Genomic DNA, 17,719 nt, shown 5'->3' with positions numbered 1-17,719 from the left:
GATGAAATAACCACCACAGTGTTGTCAAGGCATTTCTACTGAAGTATAAGAAAAAATGGCCCCAAAAGGCAAGATCAGTACTGCTGAACACAGCGATGAGGAAAAGGATGTGAGGGAAAGCGCACGGACTTAATAATCTAATGAAAACAAAGTGGTGTACTGTGGCTCAAAGATCTACTATTATGAGAGAAATTGCCTGATAAAATAATGCTTCTGTCTAATATTTTCACTGGTTGAGTAACTGAGGAGAGAAGTGGCTTCAGATTTTAACAAGGCATTGGATTTATGATCATTTTGTAATAATATTGATGAGAACATTAGCCCTTTGTGATGGTTTATGTTTATAGGCAATAAAAAAATAAAATATAGTGTAAAGTAAGGTAAAACAGTATTTTGCAAAGCGGGTGGTGAGATTTATGCCTGAATATGATGACAGATTAATCTCTGCATCATAAAGAGGAAAGTACCACCATATTTTCCCCTTTTTTTATATGGATGTACAACATGCTGTTCTGTTCAAGGCCAGCCCGTAGGGACCTCCAGCAAACCCAAGGGGAACTCTCTTCTCAATTGAAACGATGCAATTTACTGTCCCAAACGCTGGCACTTCATCATTCAGAGGACTTTAACCCCATGAATGTCAAACACAGAGCATGCTGGGAAGGAGATAGAATACCTCGCATTACCATAACAACTAGAGCCAAATGACAAGCACTCTGAAGCCTAAAAGGTGAAGAATAATACCATATAATCACCCAATAACGTTTGAATTTGAGAAGAGATTTCTGATTACTGTAGGAGGAGTTTTATGTAATAATCCATGATACCGATTAGGAATCAGTGACCATTCCAAGCTGTTAGGTTGCTGTATCATGGTGGTTTTAGGCTGAAAGGTCAGACAAATCCTAAATACTTGTCCCAGTTAGATCGAACATGTGGAAAGCCCGTCTGCCCCACCTTCACCTCAGAGACAAAGCCCAGGCAGCGCTGCAGGCACCTAGCAGCATTAAAGTTTCACAATACAGCTGTGTAGCTGCTGCCGGCCCGCCAGACATACCAACTGCACATTGGGAAGGTATTAGTTTGTGCTTTTCATTAATTCATTGCATTGAACAGAACTTGCAACTTAGAGAACTGACAGCTTCTTAATGTTCCTTCTCATCTCTCTCTCTTTCTCTCTCTCTCCTTGACATCTGAGCCCAGCTCAGAATCTTTGTGCAGAGCACCAAAGGGTGTTTAATTATAGAGTAGGCCACCAAGGTCTACTTTTAATTGTGTGCATCTGTGTGTGTTTGTACGTACGTGTGTGTGTTTGCCTGCAGCTCTATAGGTCACAGGCATACTCTAAATGAGAACTCCTACAGGCTGAGCTGGAGGACCCGCTCCCTCAACACAGCTACAGAGCTGAGAGAGCCAGAGTTTGATTAATATTTTCTTAATTATCATTATTTAATTCAGCAAAACCACAGCTTCTTCAGTGAAAGAGTGGCCTTTGTCTCTGTGATGCTGAATATCCTAGCTCGTTAAGGGCACGGGAGAGATCCTGTATATGGTAAATAAGAGGTTGTGTCTCATGCTGCTGCCCCGGGGAGAGTTGACACCACACTGAAGGACATCTCCTTCTAAAGAATAGCGCTCTGCTGATGTTTCTCTGCTCAGACCGCAGAGCCGGATCCTCCGCCTCTGGCATCGTCAGGCCCGCTTCCTTTTATGAGGCTCAAACTGAGACAACAGTGCAGGCACAAGAGCGCTGTGCACTCGTCATGCCATCAGGCTGCCTCCTTTGTACAGTAGACTGGTAATTGAAACAACATAAGAGAGCAGAAGAAGGCCTGTCTCTTACTTCTCTGGCTGCAGTCAGTCTATCTGCAGACAAAAAAAAGACATCAAGAAGTTTGTAAAAGTGCTTTGTGTATATGCAACATATTTGTGTCTTTGAAGAGTTTAGCTTCTGTCATCTTGAGAAGCCAAAAAGATTGTCAAGAAGGTTATAGTTGATGCACATGAATCTTATGAATCTTCTGCTTCACTTCATCCTGTTTAATACAGTATTTACACATATGGTGCAGCTTTAAATGGATGCTTTGTTATTAATTGTATATTAAATCAATCATGTCTTATACTAGTCACAATCCAGTTTGTTAAAAAGCATGCCTGGAGACAAAACCAGACTTTTATATAGTTTATCAGATCAGCAGTATTTGATGCTCAGGGCTGGACTGGATGCTGACTTTTCTCTTTGCTTGAAGCTTCCTCTCTGTTGCCATTTGCTGAAGGGGTGCGAATACCCTGTGGCTGGTTAACCTACACGCTTTGCATCTATATCCGCTGTCTCCCCTCCTTCAGTTGGCCCACAGAGACGGCCCTCATCCCCTGTGCCTATTCTGCCACTCGCCTGGGCTGCCAAACGTGCAAAAAGGTAATTTTCTGACAAAGAACCAAGCTTGCAAAGATTGTTGTGATCCACTCAGTTTGATCACATTTTCTGACATACATTATGGAAGCACAAGGGTTTCTGGTTTATTGTCATACAGTATGTATGCATACAGTGCGTGCACAGTTTAATCTTTTGATGGGGCTGCGTGGCCTCCAGCCAGATGCACTAATGATAATTTTCTGTGAAGTGGTTGTAATGGTCTGGCCCCAGCCTCAGCCGCTCCTCTGTTGTTTGCACATGCCACTGGATCAGTTTGGGCGTGTGTGTACTTTGTAGCGATGGTGATAATATACCAGCAACTGCAAAGATAAGCACAGTCTTATCAGGGTGGCATATTAATGTTTATTTACATCATGGCTAATAAGATGTGCGCTCTGCAGCTAGGTGAGACAGAATGATGGTGGGTAATTAAACTGCTTTGCTTTAGATGCATCCATTATCCCTACTCAAGCCTGCATACATAATGTAATAATGTAAAATAAGGCTTGTCGCGGTGGATGAGGTGACCATTCAGAGGTTTTTTCATCCTTGGAGCACGATGTAAATCAACATGGTGTGTCACTGCAGACAAAATGTATAGAGATCGGTGCGATAAATTTGGGAATTGTCAAAATATGTATTCAGAAGCGAGTGAGATATGACCCTTTACATAATGCAATTTTGCAAGAACACAAACAAGACTCATTTGTGTTTCGGCGTTTGGCTTACACCCTATAACCTGTTGGGGGTTTGACTAAGTGGGTCCCTAATCCATGTTGTCATGATGCTTAATCCCATCTACTGAAGCCAGGCCCTGTCACCAATGTCCTTGTCAGACTGGCCACTGGACCCTATGCACACACGCAGACACACAAACACAGCCTCACCTTCATGCAAGAGATTGAAATCAGCTAGGCAGACACTCAAGCATGAACCAAATGTCAGCGACAAGCCACAGGGAGAGAAGAGGAGCCCATGTTAATTATTACAGAGAGAAATCATACTATTTCACCTGCAAGACAGCTATCCAGGATATCTGTGGATCATGAAGTCATTTTCTTTTTTTCCCTCCTGGGATAAACCAAGAGGAGACACAATTTCAATGAGTGGGTCTTTAAAAGCAGTGATTAACTTTGTGATGTATGTGTTTTTTTCCCGCACGCTTTTGCTTATCACTTTACGGAACTGTGTTGTGTGTACTTCTCTAAAACGAATTAGAACTACATTATACAAAATGAGGAGGCAATCTATTGAAAGATCAGCAAGTTAGAGAAAACTGCCGAGTTCTTTTATTCATCCAAATGTCATAGAATTACAGATATTGTTTGAAGCCAGAGTGTGAAGCTCTGCCTCCTCTGACAGGAGAAATGCAAAGTTTTGGAAAGGTGTCTACAAATGTCTTCCCCCTGCAACGCTACTCTCTCATTTGATTTTGAACGCCTTCTTCTTCTTCTGACAACACGTTTCCCCTGTGACACTTAACCTTTGGAGATTTCCCATTCTCTCTGATCATTCACTGTTATGTTCATGTTAATTAACCCTAGGGCGCAGCAGAGAGTTGCAAGCTTTGAAGCAGGAGAAAAGGGGTGAAAAAAAGCAAGAAAGAAGTAAAAGGAAAAAATTATTTTGTTGTTTTCTGTTTCTTTATGGCGATTCATTTCCCCAGCCGTGTGAGAGTCTTGGTGGTGCCAGTGAGGCTAGAGAGTGGCGTGGGTGTTGTAAAGGATGGGATATGGTTTGTGCTTACGTTTGTGTCCCTGTCACCGTCAGCCCCTTTCCCTGTGAAGAAGTTGGCCAGAGCAGCCTGACCTCCCTCAGGTGGCCATGCACATGGAAATCAGTTCAAAAATAGAACACAAGATGGTTTTCATAGCCTTCAGCTCCCCCGGGGGAAAAAAAGGATTTTTGTCTATTTCTTTTCATTCTTTTTGGCTCCTGGCAGAAATGGTCTTTTCTATACTTGTGCTTGAAATACACAAAGCACGTTTCTTGGTGAAAAGTGCCACTGGTGGCAGGCAGAGCAATATTGCCTGAGCCCAAAGAATATGCTGTGCATGTGAAATTATTTTGTTAACCATTTCGCTACTTGTGTCTCTTCTATTCTGGTTAGCGAGGCGCTGTTTCTCAGAGTAAAGATCGAGATCCTAGACCGTACAGCAGGATCTAACCTCTGGCCTTCATCTCTCCTGTCACTGGCAACTGTAGGTACAGCTAAAAATACACTATCCACCGCAGTCAGGTGATACAGTACATTACTCTGGCATCTTGAACTCAAAAAGGCTTTTTTCCACTCTTTCTCAAAGGCACCTTTTCTTAAAGCGGCAATGGGTTGAAATCCACCACTCCAAAACAGTGGAAATATTCATGAGCAAGACGAGCCACAGCACAACCAGAGGCTTTTTTCTCCAGGTTCTCGGGGCAAATCTGTTCCTGTGCTTCTATCTGACGCTTGTCTAAAGCACATAAAGACAAAGACAGGAAGTATGATTAGCCATGGAGAATAGAATAGAGTGCAGCGCTCCCTCCAGGATAAGTCTTGAGGTGGGACTGATCAAAGCTATGCCCAGAGACAGAGGGAGACTGAACCAGCACTTTTCCAATGGCTATCTCTGCCTCAAGACAGAGGAGGGGGTTGTTCTATACATATTTCCTTTTCAGCGCCTTTGCTGGAAAGTTGTTAATATTTTGTTAGAGAACAATAGGTTCAGCAATACTATTAGCCCTTTCATTGTTAGACTGTAAACTATAACTGTCAATGTTATAGTGGCTCATAAACTAGATGTTATAAGATTAAAACTCTATAATCTTGAAATTGTGTATCAGTGTCTGAGCAGTATTTAGAAACTAAAATCCTATGAAGGAATGCTTCTTTGGCTTTTTAATTTTGGATTATTTTGACTTTTTTTGTAAACAGCTTGAACCCTCGACTAGGTTTCCATCGCAGTAAATGTCTGTAACCAACCCAGGTTATTATAGTGTCTCTCGTTATCATTGTCTTTTGTATTTCAATTACGTAATACGATTTCAACATCATGGGTACTAGTTACCCATGCTTTAAAATTCAGACTAAGAAATGTTACATTATGCCAACTTTACTGGCTGTCTGTCCTTTCAAGTGCACCCAGTGTCTTTTAGTCAAGGAAAAAAAGAGATGCAGGTATATTCAGTCAGCCTCAGGGTTTGCAACTGGAACTATGAGGCGCCGGCTGATAATTGAGATAGACAGTGTGTGATGAGAGGCCTTCATTATAGATATGTTTAAAGCAGAAGAGACCTCTGTGAGACTAGTTGTATGAAAAGGATTGCTTTGATATCTGGGCCTCAGATACTTATAAGTGTTGTAATGACAGCCGCCTGCTGCTTTGGATTTCATTGTTTTTGTTTTTTTGGAAGTTTCTCCACTATCATCATCAATATTTGATTTTTCTTGATGTCCCCATATGCCTATATACATCCTCATGCATGTGCACACTTGTTTATACACATATATATATATATATATATTCCTCCAGCAATGCTTCAGAGCAGCACTTCCACACTGTTTATTAATGTATTGTTAACATTTTGGCAATAGCCAGACAACCGTCAATATGCTTATTCATAAAAGCACAAATTTGAATTTCTGCCTTGGCCTGTAAGCCTCTAAACTAGGAGACTAAATATATACTTACATTTTATTTCAAAGAGAAAAAAATCCTCTCTGGCAAAAAGACTGGCTATGAAGAACTTTACTCAAGGATAGGAAGCACATCATTAAAACGGGGGAGAAATATTAAAAAGAGGGATATGAAAGTGTGAAGATCTACTCGCCTTTGGCTACTCCGACTCGCTTCAAAAACATCTTGAGATCTTTCCCTCCCTCAGACCTGCACTCTCCCTTGTTATTTGACTTTATTTGCTGGCTTCACACTGATTTAAGCTGTAGAGTTTTCCACTAAATAATCAATCACATGGAGTATCATAAAGGCAAAGGATCCCTACAAGGAGACTCTTTTACTGCATGCAGCATAAACACAAGAGTAAGTGAAGGGCAAAAATGCTGAGGTCCCTTCATGTCTGCTTGACACCTCAGATTTCATCAAAGTCCCAACATATGTGCGTCCTCCAACGCATCCCGAGACCGTGGCCTGGTTGGCCTAATTATAACATACAGAAATGCTGAGGGGAGTCGCCTTTTTAAAAGTGTAGGTATGAAGTAATTACCTGTTTTCTGCCACCCTCTGTCTGTCTTTTGTCTCTCTCATCATCTGTGACATGGACGGGTGCAGTGCTGTCACCTCGGACCAAAAGAAGAGCCATGAGTAAGGGACATTAACACATTACTCCCACTCCCTCATGGATAATGGAACAAGGTTTTCATTTGAATGATAAACAAAATGACTTGGAGACACTGGGAAGATCACTGGCACCTGCCCCTCCCTGCTTCCATGCAAAGCTGAGTATTATGCAAAACAAGGGGCCAGGATTCTTGGTGTCCCGTGAACTCATCTGTGTATCTCCCAGGCATGTTGGACAATTATGAGTCAGTAGAAGTAACTCCACCTTGCTAATGTTATGCAGTGTTGTGTTCACTGTTCTTTTATCAGAGCGCGGCTACTTTCATCTAAAGTTGTTCACCAAATCCTGTGTTCTTCAGATTAGCATAGACTTGTAACTGAAGGCCTTAATCAAAAACAACAAAGCACAACGGCCTCAGTGTGTCCAGGGTGATAAATAATTCTGGACCTTATCAAAACAATCAAATCAAATAAGAGAAAATTAAATATTGATGTGCCTAAGTATACAAAGTAAATATATATTCATCTGTAAGGGAAAGAATATTCGGCAGCACATAGCTGCAGCGCTGTTTATTTTCATTTATGAAGACTTTCAATTCAAAACAAACTGAAGTTATTTTAGTTTATTTTGTTGCCAATAAACAGCTTGGGGGAATGTTGTTCTGCAGTGACGCTCTGACTAAAAAAGGTATTTCAAGTCTCCTGAAATCTACAGCGGTGCAGCTCACATCACGCTGCCATGCTTGAAGAGTGACTCCTCAGAACTGAGTCTAAAAAGGGAGCATTGAATATATATTGGTTAACATCCTTTAACGGCAGCTACAATTAATGTGTGAAGCTGTGCTTGAATCCCACTTTGTGCCATACACCTGCCAATCAAGGTGTTTGTAGAGCTAGATCACAGTGTTGTTTTCCTACTGTATTCAGCTATGTATTTATTTCCACTGGTGTAAAAAAGATTTTATTTACTGGTCTTTTGAAGATGAGGCGGAGCTGCACATGCTGTGCAAAGACTCGCAAATTGCAAAAAGGAAAAAGAAGAGACGGAAAAGGGAATGTGGGATTGAAAAAGCAAGCCGTGTCTTCAGTGTTGCGTGTGTGCTGAAAGTCTGGCAAAGTACAATCCCACCCTTCAGTTGCACCAGTATGGTGATTGTGTGCCTGCTGCACACTTCATCATCTTGTGCTTATCTGACAGGAGAGGAAACTGACATCGCTCTCTGCAGCTCTAGCGCAGCTCTTACTAGATTTGACAAATCTGTGTGTCACCTGAAACAAAAAGGTAAAACTCATTTTCTGACATAGACAAAAAGAAAGTAGTCTTGTACCTCTAAAATCCTGCCCAACGCGCTCTGTTTAATTGACTTTCAGAATCTATTTTCTCTGCATGTCTAAAGAAGCCTTTGGTGAGCGGCTTGTTCTACAGCGAGTCTCAGCGGTTCAGGTTTCACAGTTCTCCAGTGGTTACTGCAGTGTACCCAGAGAGGTGCCAATCCAGACGTCTCACCACCTTTCTGAGACAGAGCCCACAAGGCACAAGCAGGCACACGTCCCTGGTTAGGACATGCTGCTGTCTTTTATCAATGTTGACCAGCCAGACTCCTCGTGGCTCCTGCACAGCTGCATCTGGGAGCTTCTCTAATCCCTCTTCTTTGTCATCTCAGGTCAGTAGATGTGCTACATTTCCACCTTGAGAATTATGACAAAGGAAATACTCTGAAGGTATGTAAAGAGGAAATACTCTGAACCTGTGGGCTTTTTTTTCTGTTGATGAGTTCAAACTTTGTTTCTCCAGAGATGCAAACCTCTCGGAGTTGCACAGAAACGGCGTTCGTTTACATGGATCCTCAAAAAGGACAAATTAAAGTCCAAGTCCAGTTTGTTAAAATCATCCTGAATTGATATAATCTGAGTTGACATCATTTCAATTATTTCTAGGCCGCATTAGGGAGGTGAGGATTAAAAAGATAAAACATAGGCTTTTATGTATAGGCCACTTTGCTAATTAGATGGATTAAAATGTGCTCTGTGAAGGGAATTAATTTGCAAGTGAATGGCAGTTAGAAGGTGAACGTGTATAACAGATGACACAAATCCCTGAGGGTATTCCATGGTTAGTTTGGTACAATTTAGAAATTACACAACTCGTTTACTAAATAACAGGCTCATTTTTCCCTGAACTGCATTCTTTAGTGGCTCACTGTCACTTGACTTTCAAATGTGTTGAAAATAGGTTAGTCTATTTCAATGAACGAAGCCTCCTGGTAGTACCACTCACTGCAGTAATAGATAGCCATTTATAATTCATGAGGTGGCTAGTCCCCCAAGTTAATTTTGCCCAAGGCACTGTTTACATCTGCTTTGTACTTTGTTTAAAGTCAGTTGTTGACAACTCTTGTACATGTCAAACTATCACCGCTAATAATTGCTTAAGGAGATAGAACTTTTGCAAATGTTGGTTCCACCAGAGGTATATTCGCCTCACCCTATGCAGAACTTCTTCAGATGAATTTTTGATTCATCTCCTTCTCGTTCTTGACAAAAAGTCCTCTGTAATTCAAAGCAATAGCTGTAAGAGAAATTATAAAAAAGAATAATGTAGTATGCACACCATAACATCCTAGTTTTCATGTGAAATAGGAAACGTCTCTCTCCTCTCTCACCAACCCCCCCTTCTCTCTTTCTTTCTTTATCTCTGACTTTCTTCTTCTTCTTCTTCTTCTTCTATTTTGTTTTTTTTGCATATTGACCAAAGTGGGACTGCGCTGGTAGATGATGACTGTCACACACTGCGGATTGACAAAAGCTATTGTAGGAGAGAAAGGGCCTTGGGCACTACCTCTGTGGGTCAACCCTGTTCCTTTCTCTGTGCGGATAGCAACATTCTCTCAATACAGGCAGTCACTTGATTAGTGCCAATTATCCAGGCTGTCACTTTCCCTGGTGAGGGTGGCCCAGGATGCGCCCCGTCCCCCACACTTCCAGTCTAGAGCGGACGTGCACTAAAAGTCTGCGCTCATAGCTGTAGGCTGTAAGAATGATATCGAATGCAGAGATGGGGAGAAATAAAAGAAATGCGGGAAGCACGTTCTGAGTTTGACAGTGTGATAGCATTGACTTCCGAGACAGTTACAAGGGGAGTGTCATTTCTCCCACAAAGACGTCTCCCCAGGGCTGCACCATCTTCCATCAGTCAGTCAGTCACAAGCTTAATATTCAGCTGTACACGTTCTACAGGACCCAACTGGGTTACATTCACTAAGATTTACAAAATTCACTTGTAAGTCTGTTGGTTTTAGTCGAAAGCAGAGGTACTAACTTTATTACGAATGTGCCCAAATGTAGCACACGTATTAACAATAAAAGTCATTTGTCTAGAGCATAATTCATGTGGCTGAAAATAAATGTAGGCAACATTTAGAATCCTGAAGGAGGAAGGCCATAAATCTGTGGAGCCAATAAAATCAAATCCAATCCAAACATGTGTTAACAGGTGGTGCCAAACCTGAACAAACACACCAAACGAAGATAGGGAAAAGTTAACTCATGTAGCCTCAAGAAATTAAAAACAATGCCATCATTGTAATCAAACAACACATTCAGTAAAGGTTTTTTATGGTCTACTAAATACATCTTCCTTTTAATGTATTATAATTGTGTCCTCTGTGCCTAAAAATGTCTTTATTTAAATGGCAGAAGTCAGATTAAGCTCATTACCATCTCACTTGTACACAGGCTTTAGCCTCTGTCTCTCTGTAGTCACCTGTTCTTGGCTGCATTGCTGCACTGCACTATTTTTCCTAGTTTCAAAAACACAATCACATTGTTTTTGAGCCACTCTTTAAACAGCGCTGCTGTGTATTTACTGATCTATTTCTTGCTGCTTTTATGTTGTTACTGTGTCTCTTGTAACTTCTCAGTATTCAGCAGCAGAGAAGTGAGACGCAGAGCTCCTCTAAACAGCAGAGGTTATCCTCAGTATGGATGTCTGCAGGGGAGTAAACACCATTGGAGCGCGAGCGAATATTTTGTATGAGAGGCTATTAATTATTCATGCACGCTTCATTGTGTATGATGATGTGTCAGGATGTTTGCCAATAAACAACAATATTCCTTGTAGGATTGATCCAATATGAAAAGTTGTTGAGCTAGTTCCTTTCAGTGAGAAAAAGTCTGACGAATGCAGTATGTGAGAGAGCTGGCACTAGTACTTATTTATGGAAATATCAATATTGTATCATAATACCGTGTCCTCTCCTCTTAGAATAAACAATACAATCAAAAGGATACTTTAAATCTGGACTGTGAGAATGACAATAATATGAGGATTAAGGGAAATGTGAAACCACTGCACACAAAGCTGTGTAATCAAATCGATTTGAAGCAGGGAGGTAAAGTGGGTCAGTGTGGTGCTGGGATTTTCTGGATTGGCAGAAAAGCACACACAAAAGAAAACACAAAAATACCCTGCACGTTGTTTTTAAGTGTTTATTCTGCTCAAACGGAGGCACTAACTAAGTGTGGCACGCCCCAGTGATCCGGCTCGTCATTGGCTGTCAGTGCAGAGTGATAAGCCTGGTGTGTCTGCAGGGGGGATTTCTGCTCTCTTTCATGGTAGCGGTGCCCCTGCCACCGTCTCCCTGCAACGCCCCAAGGGAATACATCACCACACAGGCAGACCAGCAGGCCGGCATGGGCGTTATAATTGCCATCTCCTCCCTAGTACACATTGTGCACTGTGTGGAGCACGGTGATTAAATCTAAAAAACTCCTTTGCATCCCAAATCCTTACCTTGCAGGCAAAACAGCACGCTCCTTTGGGATGAGGTCATCATGGCCCCCTCTGTGTTCTGTGATCTCTGCAAAAAAAGGGAGGGGGGTGCAGACTGCTCACTATCATGTTGGAAGAAAAAAAAACATGAAGAACTTAATGGGTGTTAAAATCAAGATTATCTATTATCTAAAGATTTTCTTATCCACAGCATGCACATGCAGTGTTGAAATGTTGGATAAATATTTGAATTAGTGAAAACTGAGTGCTGAGGGTGGAAAATAAATGGCAATTTCACACTACAGAATAACACAACTCTTTTAATTATTGTTAACACCTCTACTAGACGCTTTCCCTTTTCATTCCTGATTAAACACAGCTAGTTTGAATGCGTCCTCATCATCATTAGCATCCTGATTTAAACGTGCCTGTGATCATTAAAAAACAGATAACTCACCTGAAGCCATAAAGAAAATTAGACCTAGGTTTTATACAGAGTTATCGTCCTTGGACAACCTGCACATACACATGAAACAGACCATTATCACTTGGGTTAATGGCTTTGTTAATTTGAAGACATTAACAACTGCTCGGCTGTCCCCAATGAATGTGTCATACAAGGCAGGCCCTGTATTGTTAAATGGGTTGCTAAGTAGATTGATTCCTTAGCTGCAAAGCACAGCAGCGATGTAGGCAAGCAGGTTAATTAAACATTTACACACAAACACCCAACAATCTATTGTACTCGTCTAATTTATGACATCAATATGCACTTTCATCAGGATTTTTGAGAGAGACATATGTTTGCTTGCTCCATCCTAATTGGCACCATGCCGGGTTTTCCTGCACTGCTGTTTTTGAGAGGTGACTGGGACCATTGAGCTCGCTGCACTCACCCATAATAGGGACGCAGCAGTCCCTCCACTGTGCAGGGAGACACTCAGATACAGATTCAAGCACCTGCACCCACACCTCCACCTCCACTCCCTTTCATCTCCGGCACCAAACACAGGCAGAGGAAGCATAAACACTAATCAGCTCTCTCTCCACTGCCTCCACCTCTCAGCTCTCTTTAGCACACACACACACACACACACACACACACACACATGCAAGTGTACAAATTTGTACACAAAGTTACACACACACAGTCCACCACAGAGACTTCCTCACAAGGCTCTGATGAACAAATGTAGAAGTGAGCACCACACCTCTTCCAAAAGAAATGTCTTTTTCCTTCTTATTCTGAAAACTCTTGGGGTCATGAGGACGGGAAAAGTTCTCGCTTTTTTGTTATTTTCGAAGAATTTCTACATTTGTGAGTGCAAAGTGGGATTTGGGCCAGAGGCGTTGATGGTTTCCATCTTTCATGTATCCTCTGCTGACAGAAACTGAGCTGACAGGAAGGCAACAAGGGAACAATCAATCACCTTTCTTTTCAACTTTCTCTTTTGGCCCACATATGTGTCAGTTAATTTGTTAACACTGGGGCAAAAACAGCTTTTTTACTTGTCTTCAGTGGTTGTCTAAGTGATGGAACATAACACTCCTGCACTGCAGCAACAGTGAGCTATGATGAATTCCAATCATCACTCCATATGCCAGGCCTCATTAGCTACGGATGTGTTTGCTCACAGCTTCGCCTAAATACCTCAAGTACTGCATGTTGTTTTTCTCTCCCCTTTTAAGTTCACTCCCTCACTTATTCACACACACACACACACACACACTCTGTAAAATCCTTTAATACACTTGCCAACCATGGGCCCTTGGTAAGATTCCTTGAGGGCGATGTGTATCCACAACAGTGTCTCTCCCTCAGACATGTGGCATGGGTAAACAACACGGTTAAGCCTAAAACAATGTGTGTCCCTGATGACTGCAATTATTTATGAAATCAAACACAATTCAGCACTTCGCCAAGTGGGACAGCTCTCCAGATCACTCAACAAATCTTCCCTCTTTACTGCTCATAATAATCTTATAGTGAAATACCAGTATCACGTTCCTGTCATCTTGACCATCAAAAAGCTTGTAATTGATTCACTCATCTTTCTCTTGCATTTCCTTATTGTCAACATCCAAACCAAATGGAACATGGGTAAACTATGCAACCTCGAGGCCCTCCCTACTCAGGCTGTCTTTTGTGGATGATCGCTGACTAAATTATTCAACCTGAGGTGTTATTGCTCCTGACTGGAGGAGCCAGCGCGGAGTGAGAAATGCCAATGTCAGGACAGTATGCATGCTCTGGGGGCATTTGCCTCCAGTAAGCAGCTGCTGCAGATGGTGTGTTCACTTTGCCATCCACGTTCTCAACACTGCTTGTGAGAAGAGCAATTAACTGACAGCGCAGACACAGACAAGTCAATTTCGTTTTCCAAAAGGAAAATTAGAGAGGTGGACTGAGTGATGAGGTCATTTATCACTTCGGGCACCTCTTCATCTCACACTCTTTAGACTTTAAAAGAGGATCAGGACTTTAATCAAACAGTCAGCTCTGCGCGCCCTTAACACACCCAGTCAGACACACGCAGGTGTTCACTAGCTGCTGTCACCGAGAAACTTTCCTCGATGTTAATGTCACTGGCCTCTGTCTTATTAGAGTTTCTCTTTCAGGCTGTGTTATTTTAAGGCGTGTTCATGCCTTACTTTTACTTGTAGGTACAATAGACACTGCTTGTATTTCATGTGTGAATAAGATCAGTTCAACAACACTAAAGCTGGTCTTGAGTGTTTCAGTTTACTATAGCCATAGCTATAGCTATAGTAAACTGAAACACAGCTTATTACTATTAGTAATAGTTGAATGCTTAGTGCTAAAAGTACTCAGTTATCAGACAATTTAACACTTGGTTTAATATGATATTCAGGATGGAAATTGAAGATATTTAAGATGTGTGGTAGATTCAAAAGTTTGTCACATACACAAACAATATGTGTAGTGAAATGCAATGTGACGCTCTCCTGACATATTGCTGAATGACTTGTGTGATACATTATACAAAGCCTTATACAAATTCGAAAATAAGAAATATCAAGGATAAGCAGTCAAGATAAATTATAAATACATGCTAAAAAATGTAAACAATAAAGATGTACATTGCAAGGGCAATGCAAAGGATTCAATGAAGAGGATGTACAGAGGTCAGAGGACAGAGTTTACCATCCTGTGTTTATGTTATTCTGGCTTACTTCATATTTAAATCTCCCCTCAGAAGCAATGCAAATATACGCACAAAATAACTTGTAACAATTTGTTATTAATTATTATGACGTGCCGTAATAAATTCACTAACAATCAAAGGAGAAAGAGCTGCTGACGCGACATAGTATGAAAATCTGTGGGCCGACACAGTAAAGATACCTTACATTTCCAGCACATAGATTCTAAGCCCATAAATCACAAGCACAAGATAAATATGGGAGGGCGACTAAATTAAATGGTACTTAGCCTTGTGAAGTGCGCTATAATAGATCTAAGGAGGAGGTTAAGAGAAACAAGGAGGTGTGCGTCCTCCTCTCTCCAGCCAGTGGTTGTAACCCTCAGTGATCTCCCTTAACGCAGAGGAAACCAAAGATCATAACAAGACCTACAGTGCTGGAAACATATCTCATTAGCTGCCTGCATACCTCTCCCATCATTTCATAGTGCCCTCCATGGGAATATAGAAAGAGGGCTTTGTCTGCTCTGTCCCCAAGCTCTTGTCAAAATCTTCTTAATTATGATTAATTACATACCCATAAAGATTTCCTCTACCAAGTATACAAATAATAGAATGCTCTCACTAAACACTACATTATTCATTAATTACAGAACTGTTTTCTGCAAAAATTCAATTCCTGCTGAGAATGTATTGCTTGTCACAAGAACAATGCTTTTCATATTTTCACAACTTGAAAAGCATATCCATTTCTTAGCAAAGTATGCCCTAGCTCCGGGCTCCTCTGCATATTGGAGGTTTTCCCTCTGTGGGCTCAATTGTTATGGATGCTGTTTATGGTGCTGCTATGACAAGTGTGAAGGGCAGGCACGGTGAAAGATGTATCACTCGCTTATCTGCTCAGTGTCTGAATACGTTATAGGATTGTAAATGACCCCGTATCATGACACACATATACACAAGCACAACAAGCAAAACCTCTTTTTGTCCCCACTTCATTCTGATAACTTTTTGACACAAAGTGACAAATACTGCTTGAGAGCGTAAATGTCGGTAAATTCATTGAATTTGTGTGTGTGTGCGTGGTGGTGGCAGTGGGGGTGGGTTTGGTAGGGGGTTGTTATAAAACAAAGACGAAATTATTTTTTGTTGTGTCAAAATTCCCACTCATGATAGAAGTTTTTGCACAAGTTTGTAGAAAGTCGTCGAACGAAAACAGCAATCCATGAGCTAAAGTAGCAAGAATGAGTGACAAGAGGCAGACTAATGATAAGGTTTATAAGTTTTGATAGTTTTTACGGCCTCCTCGTGGAGCTGAGGCACATCACTGAGATGTGCTCTTGAGCTGCACAGAGAACAATATGCCTTTGAGACACACTCGCTGCACTGAAGCAGCCTCGTCCTTCTGCCTCTTGCTGCATATGCTTTATAGCCGACAATAAACCATTTTAGTGCAAAATAAATTGGGATCGTATTGAAATGCTGGTGCTATATATGTCATTGAAGACATACAGTTATTTTTTAGCAAAGCTGGAGCATAGTTCATCATCATGTGAGTGCTTGCGATGGGTCTGTTCCACATCATTGGCTTCTCTTGCTTAGTTAGATTGTGAAGGTCAGAGTTCTCAAGCCTTTTATGGCTGTTTAACTTTGGAGAATTATCACATAGACAGGACTTGGCTGATATATGATACACAGCTCTACCTCAGCATGGTCTCATGTCAACCCTGCTTTTTGGATCCAAAGCCATTATTTGGACCAAATCTGCACACAAAGTGAATACAGTGACCTGACCTTGCACTGAAACATTTGCACTTATGTCTTTCTTTGACAAAAAAAAAAAAAATCTATTGAATTTGTATTTTACTCAACATAATGGAAATATGGTATTCCATGAATATTGTCTTTGTGGTATTAAGTCTGTGTTTGTGAAAAGTATCTCTTCTGAAGACAAAATGATGATCAGTCTTCTATTTTGTGAAGGAACATCAAAGTAAACTTTATTATAAAATCATAGTTTAAAATCTCAACATTTGTGTACATCCCCTTAAAATCCTATTGAATCTTCCAGACTGTGTAACTAGTCTGTCATTTCCAATTTCTCTGTCAACATTTCCTAATACAAAACTTAGATGAACACGGGCCCTGAAACAACATATTTGAACACTGACATTTTCTGTTCTGTCAACTATTTGGCTCTAATTGCTTGGCTGAGTTTTAAAACTTTGCAAACATAATTAACACCCCCAGTAAAGGAAAATGGTATTAGAACACAGCACAATCAGAAAATTACCATAAGAAAGAATTGAAAACGTTTCCCCAAATGAAAGCTTGAGGGGAGAAGCCTTCTCCCCTGAAACGGCAAGGTGACATTTTATTTCTAACTGTTAATTGATGTTCTGCTGATTAAAGCACATTTTATGCTGAGGACCGGGGGGGGGGTCTATTTCTGTAAGCTATCAGTTTGCAGGCATAGATTGCAGCAGAGTTACAAGGCTGAGCTGAACCCCAGATCTTTTCTTTTTTTTGTATTGCATCATAGAACCAGTTTCTCCTGGGGAAGCTGCAGATGAGACTGCAGATTTAAAAAAAATCTGAAGATTATAATTAGCTTTGAAACAAAAGTTCTGATTTGAGTGAATGTCTGAATACTGATACTGGTAAAGAGTCATATTTGTATAGTAGTACACTATTTTGCAAACTGGTAGCAGAGTGTATGTGTGGTATATTACATCGTCTACATGCTATTGTATTGTAAAATTGATGATAGTAGTTCACTTATAAACAACCCGTGTCATTAATCACTGAACAATATTTGTTAGAGCAAAGCAGGCTAATAATTCAAATCTGCGGCATAACTTATTTATGGAAGTGTACAATTGATAAAATGCCAGGAAGGAGTAATCTTTTTAAGCACCTCTTACAAAAACTCTTTGTCAGAATAATCAACACAATCTGCATAATTTACATTACTTACTTAGATGCATGTACAGCCTGAGCTTAAAGTAAAGAAGTTTGTTTTTTCATGTTTGTGCCTATTAGCCACAAATTAATTAATCTACCATCCAAAACCCAATTAAGCCACGAGCTA

This window comes from Micropterus dolomieu, linkage group LG22 (assembly GCF_021292245.1).
Source record: "Micropterus dolomieu isolate WLL.071019.BEF.003 ecotype Adirondacks linkage group LG22, ASM2129224v1, whole genome shotgun sequence".
Lineage (NCBI taxonomy): Eukaryota > Metazoa > Chordata > Actinopteri > Centrarchiformes > Centrarchidae > Micropterus > Micropterus dolomieu.
This window is presented reverse-complemented; position numbering follows the sequence as displayed.